Genomic DNA, 21,138 nt, shown 5'->3' with positions numbered 1-21,138 from the left:
ACTCCTAAAACGAAAATTGGCTCGTTTCTCTAACACTCAAGGTAGAACCATGTTTTTTTCCATTTGCTGACTTGGAAGTCCTTTTACTGGAGAGGTGAAAAAGACATTTTTTCTTAAATATTAAGCGATTTTAGTGCATGATGGCTCGTTGGAAAGCTCTTGAAATTCTAAGACGTTTGATACCACATCCGACACACCTATAAGGGGTCGTTAGGGAAATACAACTGTTTGAAGGTGTCCAAATTGACGTCAGAGGCCTCTGTTAGGGTGCTACCGCACGTGCATGCGCGACACCATAGTGGTTATTTTAACACAGTTTGACAGCCAATGTAACCCTTTCAATGTTTCCAAAAGCTTTGAAAAAATTTGGTCACTGCAAAGTGTTTCAAAAGACATGCACATTTACTCCTAAAACGAAAATTGGCTCGTTTCTCTAACACTCAAGGTAGAACCATGTTTTTTTCCATTTGCTGACTTGGAAGTCCTTTTACTGGAGAGGTGAAAAAGACATTTTTTCTTAAATATTAAGCGATTTTAGTGCATGATGGCTCGTTGGAAAGCTCTTGAAATTCTAAGACGTTTGATACCACATCCGACACACCTATAAGGGGTCGTTAGGGAAATACAACTGTTTGAAGGTGTCCAAATTGACGTCAGAGGCCTCTGTTAGGGTGCTACCGCACGTGCATGCGCGACACCATAGTGGTTATTTTAACACAGTTTGACAGCCAATGTAACCCTTTCAATGTTTCCAAAAGCTTTGAAAAAATTTGGTCACTGCAAAGTGTTTCAAAAGACATGCACATTTACTCCTAAAACGAAAATTGGCTCGTTTCTCTAACACTCAAGGTAGAACCATGTCTTTTCCATTTGCTGACTTGGAAGTCCTTTTACTGAAGAGGTGAAAAACACATTTTTCTTATATATTAAGCGATTTTAGTGCATGATGGCTCGTTGGAAAGCTCTTAACATTCTAAGACGTTTGATATTACATCCGACACACCTATAAGGGGTCGTTAGGGAAATACAACTGTTTGAAGGTGTCCAAATTGACGTCAGAGGCCTCTGTTAGGGTGCTACCGCACGCGCATGCGCGACACCATAGTGGTTATTTTAACACAGTTGGATAGCCAATGTAACCCTTTCAATGTTTCCAAAAGCTTTGAAAAGATTTGGTCACTGCAAAGTGTTTTAAGAGACATGCACATTTACTCCTAAAACGAAAATTGGCTCGTTTCTCTAACACTCCAGGTAGAACCATGTTTTTTCCATTTGCTGACTTGGAAGTCCTTTTACTGGAGAGGTGAAAAATACATTTTTCTTAAATATTAAGCGATTTTAGTGCATGATGGCTCGTTGGAAAGCTCGTGAAATTCTAAGACGTTTGATACCACATCCGACACACCTATAAGGGGTCGTTAGGGAAATACAACTGTTTGAAGGTGTCCAAATTGACGCCAGAGGCCTCTGTTAGGGTGCTACCGCACGTGCATGCGCGACACCATAGTGGTTATTTTAACACAGTTTGACAGCCAATGTAACCCTTTCAATGTTTCCAAAAGCTTTGAAAAGATTTGGTCACTGCAAAGTGTTTCAAAAGACATGCACATTTACTCCTAAAACGAAAATTGGCTCGTTTCTCTAACACTCAAGGTAGAACCATGTCTTTTCCATTTGCTGACTTGGAAGTCCTTTGACTGGAGAGGTGAAAAACACATTTTTCTTATATATTAAGCGATTTTAGTGCATGATGACTCGTTGGAAAGCTCTTGAAATTCTAAGACGTTTGATACCACATCCGACACACCTATAAGGGGTCGTTAGGGAAATACAACTGTTTGAAGGTGTCCAAATTGACGTCAGAGGCCTCTGTTAGGGTGCTACCGCACGTGCATGCGCGACACCATAGTGGTTATTTTAACACAGTTTGACAGCCAATGTAACCCTTTCAATGTTTCCAAAAGCTTTGAAAAAATTTGGTCACTGCAAAGTGTTTCAAAAGACATGCACATTTACTCCTAAAACGAAAATTGGCTCGTTTCTCTAACACTCAAGGTAGAACCATGTCTTTTCCATTTGCTGACTTGGAAGTCCTTTTACTGAAGAGGTGAAAAACACATTTTTCTTATATATTAAGCGATTTTAGTGCATGATGGCTCGTTGGAAAGCTCTTAACATTCTAAGACGTTTGATATTACATCCGACACACCTATAAGGGGTCGTTAGGGAAATACAACTGTTTGAAGGTGTCCAAATTGACGTCAGAGGCCTCTGTTAGGGTGCTACCGCACGCGCATGCGCGACACCATAGTGGTTATTTTAACACAGTTGGATAGCCAATGTAACCCTTTCAATGTTTCCAAAAGCTTTGAAAAGATTTGGTCACTGCAAAGTGTTTTAAGAGACATGCACATTTACTCCTAAAACGAAAATTGGCTCGTTTCTCTAACACTCAAGGTAGAACCATGTCTTTTCCATTTGCTGACTTGGAAGTCCTTTGACTGGAGAGGTGAAAAACACATTTTTCTTATATATTAAGCGATTTTAGTGCATGATGACTCGTTGGAAAGCTCTTGAAATTCTAAGACGTTTGATACCACATCCGACACACCTATAAGGGGTCGCTTGGGAAATACACCGTTTGAAGGTGTCCAAATTGATGTCAGAGGCCTCTGTTAGGGTGCTACCGCACGCGCATGCGCGACACCATCGTGGTTATTTTAACACAGTTTGACAGCCAATGTAACCCTTTCAATGTTTCCAAAAGTTTTGAAAAGATTTGGTCATTGCAAAGTGTTTCAAAAGACATGCACATTTACTCCTAAAACGAAAATTGGCGCGTTTCTCTAACACTCAAGGTAGAACAATGTCTTGTTCATTTGCTGACTTGGAAGTCCTTTTGCTGGAGAGGTGAAAAACACATTATTGTTAAATATTAAGCGATTTTAGTGCATGATGGCTCGTTGGAAAGCTCTTGAAATTCTAAGACGTTTGATGCCACATCCGACACACCTATAAGGGGTCGTTAGGGAAATACAACTGTTTGAAGGTGTCCAAATTGACGTCAGAGGCCTCTGTTAGGGTGCTACCGCACGCGCATGCGCGACACCATTGTGGTTATTTTAACACAGTTGGATAGCCAATGTAACCCTTTCAATGTTTCCAAAAGCTTTGAAAAGATTTGGTCAATGCAAAGTGTTTCAAAAGACATGCACCTTTACTCCTGGAACGAAAATTGGCTCGTTTCTCAACACTCCAGGTAGAACAATGTCTTTTCCATTTGCTGACTTGGAAGTCCTTTTGCTGGAGAGGTGAAAAACACATTTTTCTTAAATATTAAGCGATTTTAGTGCATGATGGCTCGTTGGAAAGCTCTTGAAATTCTAAGACGTTTGATACCACATCCGACACACCTATAAGGGGTCGTTAGGGATATACAACTGTTTGAAAGTGTCCAAATTGACGTCAGAGGCCTCTGTTAGGGTGCTACCGCACGCGCATGCGCGTCACCATTGTGGTTATTTTAACATAGTTGGATAGCCAATGTAACACTTTCAATGTTTGGTCACTGCAAAGTGCTTCAAAAGACATGCACATTTACTCCAAAAACGAAAGTTGGCGCGTTTCTCAAACACACAAGGTAGAACAAAGACTTTTCCGTTTGCTGGCTTGAAAGTACTTTTGCTGGAGAGGTGAAAACACACTTTTCTCGTATATTAAGCGATTTTCGTGCATGATGGCTCGTTGGAAAGCTCTTAACATTCTAAGACGTTTGATTCCACATCCGACATACCTATAAGGGGTCGTTAGGGAAATACAACTGTTTGAAGGTGTCCAATTTAACGTCAGAGGCCTCTGTTAGGGTGCTACCGCACACGCATGCGCGACACCATTGTGGTTATTTTAACACAGTTGGATAGCCAATGTAACCCTTTCAATGTTTCCAAAAGATTGGAAAATAGAAAGATTGTATCTTAAAATGTATTGAATGTAGGCACAAAGCTGCTAGAATATTTCGCAGCATTAAAGGGCAAGTTGACATTTGGAAAGTCGACGTCTTCTCTCTGGTCATAGTCTTGTGGATATGTTTTTGTCATTCTTAGTTTTTATGTAATATTCTTTATTTGAAACGGATGATCCAGTTTTGCTGATCTCTTTTATTTCCAGCTCAGGTGGTTAATCAGTGGAAGGGAATTGGCTATTTGACCATCAATAAACAGTATTAAACCATCGATATATCTGCAGCGTAAGTTACACGCCTTGGCCAAATTACCTTGTTTCGATTTTGCCAATCCGAGCAGAAATTCCGATTCATATCCATAAAGAAACAGTACAGCAAGGTGGGAAGAACATTTATTGCCTGTGGGTTTGCCTTCTTCTTGTCAAAATGGCTTACCCCTTAAATTTTAGCTACATATCATCTATGATGAAATCCAGCATTTCACGTCATCTTTCCTCAGTAAACTACAGTGACATTTGCTATCATTTTTGACAAGATTTACATGTGGCTCAAGCATGTCTAATATAGACCTCGAGTTGGAGTCCAGCATAAGTGGATTATGGAAATACTCTTCCTTTCTGTCCTTTATGCTCCGTCCATACTATTCATGTGTCAAATAGAAGACAAAAATGTAATATGATTTCTATTGCTCTACTATACCTAACCTAACCTTTAAAGCAGATAAAGCAGAAATATTGAAATCTGAAAAAAATGTGATGTCACAAAAACTCACATAACTCCAATATGGCGTATATCTATATCTATAGGATATATCTAAAGAGACAGTTAAGGAGACATTCAGGACACCTGCTTGTAAACATTTTGCTATTATATCTGCTTTCATTGCCCATTAATGCTTCTAAAGTTGTTGTTAAACCGATTGTCTAACATAACCAATTTGTTTTGCCTAAACGTATTCAATTGATTAAACATCTGTTGGTTGACAAATGCACTGAATGGATATTTGGAGTGTTCACGTGGTTTGAATATGTTCGCATAAATTCAACAGGCCGATACTACCTCAACGCTGATGCTTTCCTGGAGGTAAAGCAAGAAGCTGTTCAAGGTGAGTAGGCATGTGTTGTGTTTTGTAGTCTTATTGTGGATGATACGTTTTGTAAGTTATGCCCTTTGTGCTGATAAGTATCCTTGGTCTGACAGCACCAAAAAGAGCGGCCACGTAGTCTTTCTTACAACTTTATACATGTAGCTGACATGCCCAGATAATACTTAACTTGTATTCTCTTTGGCAATCAAGGAGTTCGGTAACTAAATCACATTCGCAATCACATATATATCTGTGCTTTGATGTATTCCATTGAACTTAATCATCTACGACATTGTTCTTCAATTTCAATATTATGTTGTTAATAATTCATGTTGGTAAGTTCTTTTGATGGCGCCTGGTATCACCACATTCTGATTTGGGCAGAGATTACTTATGAATATGGAAAGGATTTGTATGTGTGACTTCTTTCAAGCAATTGCCTGTTTTAGACAAGATTATGACTGCATGTATTTCTGTAACGATTTATACCTATGATATAGTCAGTTCAAAGAGGAATGTTGTTATAACGTTCAGTTTTAGTCATCCTTCAGATGAACACGAGGAGTGTGCATACAATTCTTCATTTATAAGACATGTTGTTATTGCATATTATTAACTTAGAATGCTATTTTGTTATGACTGTCTTTTGTACAATTAAGAGAGCAACGTGTGTGTGTGAGTGTGAGTGGGCGCAAGATGTCCAAACGTTTTGGTTAATGGAGAATTGGACGATTCCCTATATACTCAAATATACATGTAATACATTAAGGTATTGGTTGGACCTTTATAAATGTCATGTACTAGGCTACTAAGGTAATATTATCATATGATGTACCAATAATATGGTAGTCGTAAATATGTTTATTACCCACGTAGTGAAGATACAGGTGGTAAGATAATGAATAAGTACGTCGCACCTGTGTCGTACAAGGTTGACCTCGTTTTATTCGTTTTAATGGGATAACTGTGACCAACGTCACATCGGGACTACTTTTTTCATTCATAAAAAATCGCGAGGCATCATTCATTCTACAAGGCAGAACTGAAGCAATCTCGAGAGAGTGAGAGATATTTGCACTTTATTAAACCAAACAAGACAGTCACATGCATCAATGTCGGTTTTCAGTCTATATAAGTTACGCATAGAGCTTCTACAGACATATCATGGAGCTATATCCATTTACAATCAATCGATCTAGGGTCCCCATGAGCGTGACGCACCCGACCACTTTCGCAACTTTCCATTTGATTTCACGTAAAAGGATAAGCGTGGCGAAATGATGTCTGTTTAAACTATCTGGACAGATATCTAGACTTACTAGGGATGGTCCGGTTGTGCCATCAGTGTCCCCTTCGAAGCGTATTTTGTGGCACTGTTTCGGGAGTTGTTTGTTCACGACTGCACGACCAGATCACTCAAAGCGAACATTTCCGATCTCGAGCGTCAAACGCTGTGAGTGGATCACTGTTGTCGCTTCTTATTCCGGTGGTGACCTTGCCCTTCGTTCGAAGCTGTCACTGACATGCAAGCAGACTTGAGTTTGTTGATTTTCACGTCTTCAGTATAGGGTCGTACAGTTGACACGAAAGCCTTTGGCGAACACTCTGATTTCCCTCTCCCAAAATGGTACGGACATGATATAAATTCGCTTTCGCTCGGCCAGATACCATAGAAAGTCCACTGGTTTCGTAAAAATGGTATCTAACGAGAATGAGTGTAGTATTCTCTGTGCGTCATATCAAAGAATAATCAGTGCATCAGTCAACAAGCTGTACTGAACACTTCAACGATCTTTGCATATGTCATATGTCGCATAAGTCAAGTTTACATGTAGTTTAAAAATGCTTTGTAATGTAGAAAGTGGATAAACAAAATGTGTATGTAACAAGATCAGTCGTAAAAATATTGAGAAATAAAAATATGTAAACCCAAAAATGTGTAAATGTGTAACATAAATTGGCACAAACTATGTATATCTGTCATGCCAGTTAATGCCAGAACAAACAGTCGCCGTGGCCTAGTGGTAGAGCGTTCTTCCGGATAGCAGAAGGTCCGGGTTCGATCACCGGCCGCATCATACCAAAAGACGTTAAAAGATGGCAGTTGTATACCCTGATTGGCGCTCGGCATTAAGGGGCTAAAACAAGGACTTGTCGGCTCGGAGTCAGTAGATTGTGTCGGAGTGGAGTATTCATGTTGAACTGCGGCTCGCACTATAAAACACACACACACACACACACACACACACACACACACACACACACACACACACACACACACACACTCTCTCTCTCTCTCTCTCTCTCTCTCTCTCTCTCTCTCTCGGTGTCAAATCCAACTCACTATTGTAATGTAATTTATGCTGTGGGCCTAAGACCCTTCTGGGAATGCAAGTAAATGATTGATCGTCATTGCGATTCGTATGAAAATTTATTGCTTGCTTGTTCATATAACAAAACACTTCATTATCGGTCGGCTTATGGATAATGATTATCTTTGCGTCATCGGCGCACTTAGGACATAGTGTTTGTTTGTTGTTAAACGCCGCGCTCAGCAATATTCCAGCTATATGACGGCGGTCTGTAAATAATCGAGTCTGGGCCAGACAATCCAGTGATTAATTCCATGAGCATCGATCCACGCAATGACATGCGATGACATGCATGAACCAACTCAGCGAGCCTGACCACCCGATCCCGTTAGTCGCCTCTTACGATAAGCATAGTCGCCTGTTACGGCAAGCAGGGGCTGCTGAAGACCTATCCACCACGGATCTTCACGGGTCTAAAAAAGTCAATTTTCAATAGCCGTCAGTGATTAATTTACAGAATTCGTTAATCACCTAAATTGTATGTGATAACATATAGTAGAACAGTCGATATTTTAAAATTATTTGTTGTAGCAATGTTCTACTGTATATCAAAACAATGTTGACAGTCCATTGCTTGTTCATGAGAAGGATGTTGGAAAACTTGTCATTGTTTGTATATATATTAGATTTTTTATTTTTTTTACGCCTCACTCAGCAATATGCAGCTATATGACGGCGGTCTGAAAATAATCGAGTCTGGGCCAGACAATCCAATGTTTGACATTATGAGCATCGATGCACGCAATTGGGATCGATGACATGCATGAACCAAGTCAGCGAGCCTGACCACCCAATCCCGTTAGTCGCTTCTTACGACAAGCATAGTCGCTTTTTATGGCAAGCATGGGTTGCTGAAGACCTATTCTACCCCGATATAGTATAGTACATATATTGGAACAATATTACAAAAAAGTTTATTGTTTGTGGAATTAATGAAGACAGTGTTGTAAAAATAGCATTGTGTAACATGTAAACGAATAATGTTGCTACAAACTAAGATTGTTTACATACAAGTACGAAGTACAAGGAAAAAGCATGTGTTATCACACATACTAAATAATTCGTTATAACAATGATCTACTGGGTATCAGAACAATGTTGTTTGTTCATTGTTTCTACATTTCATGAGAACAATGTTGCAACCAAGTTCATTGTTTCTATATGTATGACAACAACATTGCAACTTGGTTCATTGTTTGTACATTTCATGAGAACAATGTTGCAACCTAGTTCATTGTTTGTACATTTCATTAGAACAATGTTGCAACCAAGTTCATTGTTTGTTTTTTATGTATGACAACAACATTGCAACTAAGTTCATTGTTTGCACATTTTATGAGAACAATGTTACATCCAAGTTCATTGTTTGTACTTTTCATGAGAACAATGTTGCAACCTAGTTCATTGTTTGTACATTTCATTTGAACAATGTTGCAACCAAGTTCATTGTTTCTATATGTATGACAACAACATTGCAACTTGGTTCATTGTTTGTACATTTCATGAGAACAATGTTGCAACCTAGTTCATTGTTTGTACATTTCATTAGAACAATGTTGCAACCAAGTTCATTGTTTGTTTTTTATGTATGACAACAACATTGCAACTAAGTTCATTGTTTGCACATTTTATGAGAACAATGTTACATCCAAGTTCATTGTTTGTACTTTTCATGAGAACAATGTTGCAACCAAGTTCATTGTTTCTTTATGTATGACAACAAAATTGCAACTAAGTTCATTGTTTGCACATTTTATGAGAACAATGTTACATCCAAGTTCATTGTTTGTACATTTCATGAGATGAGGTGAGGTGAAATTGGGTTTAACGTCGCGTCCAAGATTATTGCACTTATATAGCGACGTGCATGCACGTGTATGTGTGTGTGTGGCTGCTTGTACTAGTCCGGACTGATGCCGATTTATAGTGCTAGCTCACTGAAAATACCATGCCGCAGTTTAACATGAATACCCCACTCAGACACAGTATACTGACTCCGAGCCGACCAGTCCTTGTTTTAGCCCCTTAATGCCGAGCGCCAGACAAGACAGGGTAACAACAAGTACAATCTTTTAACGTCTTTTTGTATGACGCGGCCCGGGATCGAACCCTGGACCTTCCGCTCTCCGGGCGGACGCTGTACCACAAGACCACGGAGGCGGTCACATTTCATGAGAACAATGTTACATCCAAGTTCATTGTTTGTACATTTCATGAGAACAGTGTTTTTGTACATACACGTAGTGCATGTGAACTATCAAGTGTTATCACACAAACGATTACGATATTTTTAGACAAAAAACAATGATGGTGCAATACAGTATGAATATATACTCTTCAAAAAAAGAAACTTGACACTGACTTTCAAAATGTAATATGATGCGATTGTTTCAAAATAGGACACAGAAACCATAATTGAAACACTGTTTGAAGATCAATGTACACAATGTTCAAAACAGTAATCGTGTCACCTAGACAGACACACGTACACGATACAGTTAATGTCACAGGGGTACAGAAAATGTCAGTATCGGTTGTGCCCACCACGTGCATCAAAGACCGCTTGACACCGACGACCCATAGATGCAATCAAGTTGTTAATAACACGCTGTCGGATGTGCTGCCATTCATGCTGAAGTGCATCAAGAAGCGCCGGAAGTGTTTGGGGCGGTGGATTCCTTCTGCGATCGCATCGATCTAACTCGTCCCACAGATGCTCAATCGGGGGCAAATCTGGTGACCGGGTTGGCCAAGGTAATGTCTGGATGCTGTTGTGGTGTAAGAAGTCCTGACAAACACGTGCAATATGCGGTCGAGCGTTGTCCTGCTGGAACTGTCCGCCATGAACGTTGACGTGAGGAAGAACGTAAGGCTGTAGGATCAAGTCTCTGTAACGCACACTTGTCAATGCACCTGCCACATGCACGAGGGGCGTCCTACCACCGTGATGAATTCCGGCTCATACCATGACACTCCCGCCGCAAAATGGGACAACCTGCTGCACACAGTTTGGGGCGTAACGTTCACCCCGACGTCTGTAGACACGTGCGCGCCCATCAGCACGTGTGAGTAGGAAACGGGACTCGTCAGTAAACAGTACATTTCTCCACCTTGCACGTGCCCATCTAAACCTCTGTTGGCACCAAAGCAGACGGTCCGCCAGATGACGTGGGGTCAATACATGACTTCGAACAGGTCTTCGTGCAAAAAGTCCAGCCTCCCTCAGTCTGTTGCGTACCGTTTGATCTGATATTCCGCGTACCCCAGGGATATGTGTGGTTGTAGACGTGGATGTGGTAGTGCGGTCTCGGAGGTGTCGCAGCCGGATGTATCGATCTTGTGCTTGGGTTGTGACCCTTGGTCTTCCTGACCTTGGTCTGTCGTCAACTCTGTTGGTGTTGTTGTATCGGGTCCACAGTGCGGAGATTGTCTGTCTGGATACGCCAAAGTGCCTGGCCACTTCCTTGCTGAGTTGCTCCAGCTTGTAATCTCCCAATGGCGTTCTTCCGTTGAGCTGCATTCAGTCTTGGCATTCTGTCACTGCCTCTACTGCCGTTATAAGGAGTGTATGAACAGCCGTTGATGCGGATTTTTCTATCCATTCAGCAGGGGGGCCTGCATGCCTAAATGCAGGATCCTGTGCTGCACGTTTTTTACAGGCGGTTGCGTTTGGATGAAGCTGTAAAACTGATCCCCAAACGCTACGTTTATGTGCTTTGCATGTGTTTTCGCGGATTATAGACACATCATCTTTCTGTTTGACTTATTTGGTTCTCATTTAATGTAATTATTTTAGATATTTGGCAAAAGTGGTTTTACATCTATGTCAAGTTTCTTTTTTTGAAGAGTATTTGTTTCGACTGTTACCTTCAGATGACGAACGTCGTGTGTCTCAATGCGCTGTTCCTGGTGTTCTTCGTGGCCGCATCCTCTGCAGTTGGTTTGTATATGTCCCTGTATCATGGCGGCATTTGCTTCTTTATCAGTCTCCACTGTATTCCGAGATACCTCGGTCGTGGGGGGCGGTCGGGTAGCCTAGTGGTTAAAGCGTTCGCTCGTCACGCTGAAGACCCGGGTTCGATTCCCGACATGGGTACAATGTGTGAAGCCCATTTCTGGTGTCCCCCCGCCGTGATATTGCTGGAATATTGCTAAAAGCGGCGTAAATCCATACTCACTCACACTCACCTCGGTCGTGGAATATTTTGCTGATGTACCTATCTTGCAGAAGATCACATTTTGTGAAGAACTTGTTCAGCATTTTGCATTTATCTTCCGAAGAGTTCGTCAAATACCGCGCAGAAAGTAAACATGTGAGTCCGATCGCGAAGCTGGTTTAAAAAGTATAAACGGATATCTATTTCGTTTTGAAGTGATGTTGACCTTTGTATTATTAGTGACCAGAAGTGCAAGACTGTATGTTTACACTAGTGATCTAGCCGTGGATATGTTTATCATAAAATGCCTGCCACAAGTCAAACAGGTGAAGAATATGAAATTCGTGAAAACTAAGCTCAAACGTTTGCTGAATAAGGTGCATATATTTATACATTATATTATGGCAGTACTTAGCATGAGACCCTTTGCCTTATTATAGTTGATAGTGTATTTGTTGTTTTATCGTTTTGTTTAGTTTGGGATCCATTTACGATTGACAGTGTGAATCTTGTGTATTCTGTCAAACCAGCTCGGTTTGACAACCCTGCATCAAGGACGAGTGATAGTGTTTTTGTTACATCATGGCAGAATCTGCTTGGACGAATTTACACAAAACTTTTGCCTTTTACGCCCAATGGAAATAATCGAGACTTGTTGATAAAACCTGTTGGATTTATATCCTTCTCTCTATTACGAGCGATAATTTAACTCTTGTATCATGACTGAACCTGCTTGGTTTCACATCCCTGTGTCTGTTACGAATGATGATGCAACTGTTGTATTATGACATAACTTGCCTGTATCAATGACGAGTGGTAGTGTATCTGTTACATCATGGTTGAATTTGCTTGGACTAATTTTCGCCGTTATTTTGTTTTTAACGCACAGTTGAATCTGTTCCGTCGGATAATCGAGACCTGTTTGGCGTTATATACATTGTACTTGGTTCTACATCCCTATGCCTATTACGGAACGCCTCCGAGGTGTAGCAGATAGAGCGCCTGCCCAGAGAGCCGAAAGTCGGTGGCTCGATCCCTATCGTGTCATACTAAAATATGCTGAAAGATAATACTTGTTTTTACCCTGCCTGGCTAATTCTTGGCTCATGGAAACCGACAGTGTGTGCCCCGTTAGTATTCTTGTTGAGAAAAGTAAATGCAAACTGTTTTTCCCTCGTCCCTTTTATTTTCAATGCACAAAAGTACAACTGGCCCAGCGGTGGCATCCGTCTCAAACACATGCAAAGGCAAACATTTGTCTTCTACTCATACTGCTAATCTTTTGCTCTTGTCTAACCCGAACATGACAAATTATGTTTTCTGATGCGTTCGTTTCTTAAACTGTTTCAGGGGACATGTCTAAAGTCCACGCATATTGGAGAGAAGAGGCAGTCCTTGCGAGGCGTAAGATGAAAGGACTAGTGTCTGTGTACTCTGAACTGTAATCGGTGTTGTTTTGTACTTTATCGTTCATAGTGAGTGAGTGAGTGAGTATGGTTTTACGCCGCTTTTAGCAATATTCCAGCAATATCACGGCGGGGGCCACCAGAAATGGGCTTCACACATTGTACCCATGTCGGGAATCGAACCCGGGTCTTCGGCGTGACGAGCGAACGCTTTAACCACTAGGCTACCCGACGGCCCTTTATCGTTCATACAAATACAGGACGTATAAGTGTTATTCTGTCAAACGTATGCATAATCACATTTACATGATACATCATTCCACATGCTACAGAAAATAGTGTCACTTCAATGTTGACTTTTTATTTTGAGGGGATACATTGCTTCTGAGAATTTTCGGTATCACTTACAGACAGATTGTTTGTTTCTGTGTTTGTTGTTTAACGCCGCACTCAACAATATTCCAGCTATATGACGGCGGTCCGTAAATATTCGAGTGAATATTATCTATAATTCAGTGATTGACATCATGGTCATCGATCCACGCAATTGGGATAATGCATCAACCAAGTCAGAGAGACTGACCACCCGTTAGTTGCCTCTTACGACAAGCATAGTCGCATATTACAGCAAGCAATTTTACAGAAAGAACCGAGGAAGATAATATGGCCTGTTCCGTTCAATATCCACTTTACTTCTCAGGTCTGACAGCACGTTCAAGTTCCAGCAGCAGCTCCGATAGCAGCTCCGATACTACCCCAGCTCCTACCACAGCTCCTACCCCAGCTCCTGGCGGAGGTTAAGGTAATCATTTTCCACTACTCACTCACAAATACTTGGTGACGCTACTCGCCCATAAAAGCAGGTTGACACTACTTGCCAAAAAGAGCATGGTGACACTATTCGCCCACAAATACTTGGTGACACTCCTCGTCTATAAGAGCATGGTGACACTACGTGCAAAAAAGAGCATGGTGACACTATTCGCCCACAAATACTTGGTGACACTCCTCGTCTATAAGAGCATGGTGACACTACTTGCCAAAAAGAGCATGGTGACACTATTCGCCCACACATACTTGGTGACACGTTTCGACTATAAGGGCATGGGGACATTACTCGCCTATAAGAGCATGGTGACACTACTCTCCCACAAATACTTGGTGAGACTACTCGTCTATGAGAGCATGATGACACTACTCGTCTATAGGGGCATGGTGAAACTACTCCTCTTCAAGTGCATGGTGACACTACTCGTCTACAAGAACATGGTGACACTACTCGCCTATGAGAGCATGAACACACGGCTTGCCTATAAAAGCATGGTGACACTACTCGCCTATAAGAGCATGATGACACTGCTCGCCTATAAGAGCAGTGTGACACTACATGACTAGAAGAGCATAGTGACATTACTTACTCATAAATAATTGCTGACACTACTCGCTTATAAGATCATGGTGACACTACTCGCCCAAACATACTTGGTGAAACTACTCGTCTATGAGAGCATGGTGACATTACTCGCCTATAAGAGCATGGTGACACTACTCGCCTATGAGAGCATTATGACACTGCTCGACTATAAGAGCATTGTGACACTACATGACTAGAAGAGCATAGTGACATTATTTATTCTTAAATAATTGGTGACACTACTCGCTTATAAGATCATGGTGACACTACTCGCCCAAAAGTACTTGGTGAAACTACTCGTCTATGAGAGCATGGTGACATTACTCGCCTATAAGAGCATGGTGACACTACTCGCTTACAAGAGCATGGTGACACTCCTCGCCCACAAATACTATGTGACACTACTCGTTTTTAATAGCATGGTAACACTATACGCCTATAAATGCATGGTGACACTACTCACCTATTATAGTATGCCGACACTACTCGCCTATATGAGCATGGTGACACTACTTGCCTATAAAAGCATGGTGACAGTCCTCGCCTCTGAGAGCATGATGACACTACTCGCCTATAAGAGAACGGTGACACTACACGCCTATTAGAGCGAGGTGACACTACTCGCCTATAAGAGCATGGTGACACTATTCGCCCACAAACACTTGGTGAGACAACACGTCTATGAGAGCATTGTGACACTACACGCCTATAAGAGCATGGTAACATTACTTAATCACAACAGTTGGTGATAATACTCGCTTATAAGAGCATGGTGACACTACTCGCCCACAAATATATGGTAAGACTACTCGTCTATGACAGGATGGCGACACTAGACGCCTATAAGAGCATGGTAACACTACTTACTCACCTCGCCTATACGAGCATGATGACACTAATCGCCTACATATACTTGGTGAGACTACTCGCTTATAACAACAAAGTGACACTACTCGACCAAAAAGTATTGGTGAGACTACTCGTCCATGAGCGCATGGCGACACTACTCGCCTATAAGAGCATGATGACAATATTCGCCCACAGATACTTGGTAACACTACTCGACTATAATAGCATGGTGACACTACTAGTCTATAAAAGTATGTTGACACTACTCGCCTATAAGTGCATGGTGACACTACTCACCTATAATAGTATGGCGACACTACTCGCCTATAAGAGCAACGTGACACTACTCGCCCATAAATACTTGGCGACACAACTCGTCTATAATAGCACGGTGACACTACTCTCCGATAAGAGCATTGTAACACTATTTGCCTATAAGTGCATGGTGACACTACTCACCTATAATAGTATGGTGACACTACTCGCCTATAAAAGTATGGTGACACTACTCGCCTATAAGAGCATGGTGACACTGCTCGCCCACAAATACTTGGTAAGACAACTCGTCTATAATAGCAAGGTGACACTACTCTCCGATAAGAGCATTGTAACACTATTGCCTATAAGTGCATGGTGACACTACTCACCTATAATAGTATGGTGACACTACTCGCCTATAAAAGTATGGTGACACTACTCGCCTATAAGAGCATGGTGACACTACTCGCTTATAAGAGCATAGTGACACTACTCGCTTACAAGAGCATGGTAACACTACTTACTCACAACAGTTGGTGATAATACTCGCTTATAAGAGTATGGTGACACTACTCGCACACAAATACTTGGTAAGACTACTTGTCTATGACAGGATGGTCAGACTACTCGTCCATGAGAGCATGGCGACACAACTCGCCTATAAGTGCATGATGACACTATTCGCCCACAAATACTTGGTGACACTCCTCGTCTATAAGAGCATGGTGACACTACTTGCCAAAAAGAGCATGGTGACACTATTCGCCCACACATACTTGGTGACACGTTTCGACTATAAGAGCATGGTGACACTACTCTCCCACAAATACTTGGTGAGACTACTCGTCTCTGAGAGCATGATGACACTACTCGTCTATAGGGGCATGGTGAAACTACTCCTCTTCAAGTGCATGGTGACACTACTCGTCTACAAGAACATGGTGACACTACTCGCCTATGAGAGCATGAACACACGGCTTGCCTATAAAAGCATGGTGACACTACTCGCCTATAAGAGCATGATGACACTGCTCGCCTATAAGAGCAGTGTGACACTACATGACTAGAAGAGCATAGTGACATTACTTACTCATAAATAATTGCTGACACTACTCGCTTATAAGATCATGGTGACACTACTCGCCCAAAAGTACTTGGTGAAACTACTCGTCTATGAGAGCATGGTGACATTACTCGCCTATAAGAGCATGGTGACAATACTCGCTTACAAGAGCATGGGGACACTCATTGCCCACAAATACTATGTGACACTACTCGTTTTTAATATCATGGTAACACTACACGCCTATAAATGCATGGTGACACTACTCACCTATTATAGTATGCCGACACTACTCGCCTATATGAGGATGGTGACACTAATCGCCTACATATACTTGGTGAGACTACTCGCTTATAACAACAAAGTGACACTACACGACCAAAAAGTATTGGTGAGACTACTCGTCCATGAGCGCATGGCGACACTACTCGCCTATAAGAGCATGATGACAATATTCGCCCACAGATACTTGGTGACACTACTCGACTATAATAGCATGGTAACACTACTCGTCTATAAAAGTATGTTGACACTACTCGCCTATAAGTGCATGGTGACACTACTCGCCTATAATAGTATGGTGACACTACTTGCCTATACGAGCATGGTGACACTACTCGCCCCAAAATACTTGGTGAGATTACTCGTCTATGAGAGCATGATGACACACATCGCCCACAGATACTTGGTGACACTACTTGACTATAAGAGCATGGTGACACTATTCGCCCACAGATACTTGGTAACGCTACTCGTCTATAATAGCATGGTGACACTACTCACCTATTATAGTATGCTGACACTACTCGCCTATATGAGCATGCTACACTACTTGCCTATAAGAGCATGGTGACACTACTCACCTATAATAGTATGGCGACACTACTCGCCTATAGTATCATTGTGACACTACTTGCCCATAAATACTTGGCGACACAGCTCGCCTATAGTAGCATTGTGACACTACTCGCCTATAATAGTATGGTGACACCACTCGCCTATAAGAGCATGGTAACCCTACTCGCTTATAAGAGCATGGTGACACTACTCGCTTATAAGAGCATGGTGACACTACTCGCCCCAAAATACTTGGTGAGACTACTCGTCTATGAGAGCATGATGACACATCGCCCACAGATACTTGGTGACACTTCTCGACCATAAGAGCATGGTGACACTATTCGCCCACAGATACTTGGTAACACTACTCGTCTGTAATAGCATGGTGACACTACTCGCCTATAATAGTATGCCGACACTACTCACCTATATGAGCATGGTGACACAACTCGCGTATAAGAGCATGGTGACACTGCTCGTCTATAAAAGCATGGTGAAACTACTCGCCTATAAGTGCATGGTGACACTTCTCACCTATAATAGTATGGCGACGCTACTCGCCTATAGTAGCATTGTTGCACTACTTGCCCATAAATACTTGGCGACACAACTCGCCTATAGTAGCATTGTGACACTACTCGACTATAACAGCATGGTGACACTGCTCGTCTATAAAAGCATGGTGAAACTACTCGCCTATAAGTGCATGGTGACACTACTCACCTATAATAGAATGGCGACACTACTCGCCTATAGTAGCATTGTGACACTACTTGCCCATAAATACTTGGCGACACAACTCGCCTATAGTAGCATTGTGACACTACTTGCCTGTAAGTGCATGGTGACACTTCTCGCCTATAGGAGCATGGTGACACTACTCGCCTATAGTAGCATTGTGACACTACTTGCATTTAAGAGCTTGCGACACTACTCGCCTATAAGAGCATGGTGACACTATTCGCCCACAGATACTTAGTGACACTACTCGTCTATAATAGCACGGTGACACTACTCGCCTATAAGAGCATGGTAACACTACTTGCCTATAAGTGCATGGTGACAATACTCACCCATAATAGTATGGTGACACTACTCGCCTATAAGAGCATGGTGACACTACTCGCCTATAGCAGCATTGTGACACAACTTGCCTGTAAGAGCATGGCGACACTACTCGCCCATACATACTTGGTGACACTATTCGCCCACAAATATTTGGTGACACTACTCGTCCACCAGTTAATTGCAACACTGCTCCCTCACAAGTTCTTGTGCCACTACTCCTTCACAAGTACATGGCGACATTGCTGTTTCAACAATTATTTGGTGTAGCTACTAGCCCATAAGTGCAAGCTGTCACGACTCGCTCAGAAGTACATAGTGACACTACTCCCCCACAATTATACAGGGCAGCACTAGCCAATAAGTGCAAGCTGTCACGACTCGCTCAGAAGTGCATAGTGACACTACTCCCCCACAATTATACAGGGCAGCACTAGCCCATAAGTGCAAGCTGTCACGACTCGCTCAGAAGTGCATAGTGACACTACTCCCCCACAATTATACAGGGCAGCACTAGCCCATAAGTGCAAGCTGTCACGACTCGCTCAGAAGTACATAGTGAAACTTCTCCCCCACAATTATACAGGGCAGCACTAGCCCATAAGTGCAAGCTGTCACGACTCGGTCAGAAGTCGTAGTGACACTACTCCCCCACAATTATACAGGGCAGCACAAGCCCACAGTGACGTTTTGACTTGTAGCATATGTCCACGTATTTTTTTCCGGTGAACACTTGACATGCCTTTGCATGTCTTTGTGACGGGTGACACCGTTGGGCAGGATACGCTCACCTGTTCACCTGGTAACATCGCTATTTGATAGTGATTCATAAACACAACCTATAGTCTGAATCGTAGAATGGATTCTGCTTTAAGCAAAGATTTCCTTTGATTATTGAAATATTTTGTCACTTTTATTGCCGTATATAGCATGTGCATTTGATTGTGTGAGGTTGTTCCCGGTACTGGACAGCTTCGCCCGAACGCAACGGTCCCCAACAGCAACGGCTGCACGTGGAATCATAGACTATGATGTGTGATCCGATTTCGATTGTAACCAGTCTCTTTATTGTCCTTGTCAAGTAAACGTCTTGTGTTCGTACCTCTGTGTTGTTATGGGCCGGAAGACCTTACAATAGCTACTTATTTTTCAGACTGACGGATTGGCATTCCACCATGAAAACGTCCAGATCTATGCAATCAATAAAGCATGCTTTGTAAAATCAGTATTCTGTGTTCATTGTTTTGTTTACCATGTTTATTCTCTTACTTTGATTGAATTTTAAATTAACGCCACATTTAGCAATATACCAGCTTTCTGTCCGAGGTCTGGACCAGACGTTTCAATGATTGGCGCCATGAGCATCGATCTACACAACAGGGATAAGATGACATGCATCAACCACGTCAGCGAGCCTGACCACCCCATCTCGACCCCGTTATATAATTAGTCGCATCTTACGACAAGTATTGGATGCTGAACATCATATCTACCCCGGATCATCATGGGTCCGATCTCTGTGTGATGTTATTCGTAGTATTATATCTTGGTGCGAGGGGTAACGGTCTGAGTAACGCTAATGATAGACGTTTACGACAAACCAAGGATCATAATCAGTGACTCTAGGATTATTGTCCAGCAATGTTACCATGGGGGTAAACGTCAAATCATCTTGGTCTTCTCTTCCACACTAAGCTGCCACCAACCCCCTCTCTCAAGGCCATAGTGACATTACTCCCACAAGGCCATAGTGACATTACTCCCACAAGGTCATGGTGTCATTACTCCAACAAGGCCATAGTGATATTACTCCCACAAAGACATAGTGACATTACTCCCACAAGGCCATACTGACATTACATGTACTCACACAAGGCCATAGTGACATTACATGTACTCACACAAGGCCATAGTGACATTACATGTACTCCCACAAGGACATAGTGACATTACATGTACTCCCACAAGGACATAGTGACATTACATGTACTCCCACAAGGACATAGTGACATTACTCACACAAAGACATAGTGACATTACTCCCACAAGGCCATAGTGACATTACATGTACTCACACAAGGCCATAGTGACATTACATGTACTCCCACAAGGACATAGTGACATTACATGTACTCCCACAAGGACATAGTGACATTACATGTACTCCCACAAGGACATAGTGACATTACTCACACAAAGAAATAGTGACATTACTCCCACAAGGCCATAGTGACATTACATGTACTCACACAAGGCCATAGTGACATTACATGTACTCACACAAGGCCATAGTGACATTACATGTACTCCCACAAGGACATAGTGACATTACTCACACAAGGACATAGTGACATTACATGTACTCCCACAAGGCCATAGTGACATTACATGTACTCCCACAAGGCCATAGTGACATTACTCACACAAGGACATAGTGACATTACATGTACTCCCACAAGGACATAGTGACATTACTCCCACAAGGACATAGTGACATTACTACCACAAGGCCATAGTGACATTACTCCCACAAGGACATAGTGACATTACTCCCACAAGGACATAGTGACATTACTACCACAAGGACATAGTGACATTACATGTACTCCCACAAGGACATAGTGACATTACTACCACAAGGCCATAGTGACATTACTCCCACAAGG

At 42.0% G+C, this 21,138-nt stretch overlaps 1 long non-coding RNA gene across 1 annotated transcript; it reads left to right on the top strand.

The window, feature by feature from the left end:
- The first annotated feature begins 12,919 nt into the window (after positions 1-12,919).
- Positions 12,920-19,698, top strand: LOC124133864. Its single transcript, XR_006860994.2, has 3 exons — positions 12,920-12,981; positions 13,684-13,785; positions 19,626-19,698. It is a non-coding gene; the product is annotated as an uncharacterized LOC124133864 (long non-coding RNA).
- Positions 19,699-21,138: the final 1,440 nt, after the last annotated feature.

The sequence above is a fragment of the Haliotis rufescens genome, unplaced genomic scaffold (genome assembly GCF_023055435.1).
Source record: "Haliotis rufescens isolate VD_foot unplaced genomic scaffold, xgHalRufe1.0.p SCAF_16, whole genome shotgun sequence".
Lineage (NCBI taxonomy): Eukaryota > Metazoa > Mollusca > Gastropoda > Lepetellida > Haliotidae > Haliotis > Haliotis rufescens.
The sequence above is the reverse complement of the archived record's forward strand: the minus strand, read 5'-3'. Positions and strand labels throughout refer to the sequence as shown.